The sequence below is a fragment of the Echinops telfairi genome, unplaced genomic scaffold, assembly GCF_000313985.2.
Source record: "Echinops telfairi isolate 266 unplaced genomic scaffold, ASM31398v2 ScPeMD7_7417;HRSCAF=8455, whole genome shotgun sequence".
Taxonomy (NCBI): Eukaryota; Metazoa; Chordata; class Mammalia; order Afrosoricida; family Tenrecidae; genus Echinops; species Echinops telfairi.
Genome location: NW_022111317.1, coordinates 3,299,517 through 3,300,605, shown reverse-complemented (window position 1 = coordinate 3,300,605; position 1,089 = coordinate 3,299,517).

Sequence of the window (1,089 nt, the reverse complement as noted above, 5' to 3'; positions counted from 1 at the left end):
CCCGTTTTGGTGGGTGTTTATAAGATGGGAGGGGGGCTGGGAGCCAGAACTGGAGCCCCATGCTCCATCCCACCTCGTGTGTGTGTGTGTGTGTGTGTGTGTGTGTGTGTGTCTCAGTGGTTCCAACGTCTTCACTGTAGTCAGGAATCTGGTGCCCAGAGAGGAGCCAGGCAACCTAGGACATGGTAAAGCGTGACCCAGGAAAGCCACTGGTCCAATGACTTGGCAGGACAAGCCCCTGTTCCTGCCCGCCCCTCCTGTGGCTGTCACGCCCCCTGAAGCCCAGCCCCCACCTCCTATACCCCACGTCTCTGCTTGGCCCCAAGGGTGTGTTCAGCTTGGTACCAATGACACCCCATCCTACAACCTCTATCGTGGGGCCCACCCCTTCAGATGACCTCACGCTCCCAGAGTCACACCCTCAGCTCCCCAGAGCCCCAGGGCCAGAGGCCCGGCATCTGCAGGCACCCTGGGGCCTCCAGCCCACTGCAGGGGTTGCCCCACAGATGAAGTTCTCTCTTTCACCCAGTAAGAATCACCAGGCAGGAGCCAAGCTCACCCACAAGCAAGAAGATTGATTAGAGAAATGCGGTGCCAGGGGAGACGGGGGTGGGGGGGCTCGGACAACCCAGGCCATGGTCACTGACCAAGGTAAAAGAGGGTTTTTCACGATCAGAGGTGTTCAGCAATGGAGCCGAGGTCAAGGCTTCTGGGCAGGCTGTCATCACAGGCAGCAGGCAGGTGGGTTTGGCTCTGGGGTTCACCTGGAGGTCCCGGGTGTGTGGTCTGCTCCCGCTCCTGTGAGGAGTCCAGGCAGGTCAGGAAGGGGTGGAACGGAAACAGTGTCCCTCTGAAAACCAAACTCACGGCCACTGCGTCCCTTCTGACTCATGGAGACAGGGCGGAGCTGCCCAGACGGTGACTCTTTACTGGAGTCTAAAGGCCCACCTTCCTCCTGCGGAGTAGCTGCTGACCTTACAGGTAGAGCCGCTCAACATGTCACCCCTATGCCACCGGGGCCCCTTGCGGTATCCTTACAGGGGAGGAACACAGTTATCCTTGCAGGGGGGAGGAAATTGAAAGGACACA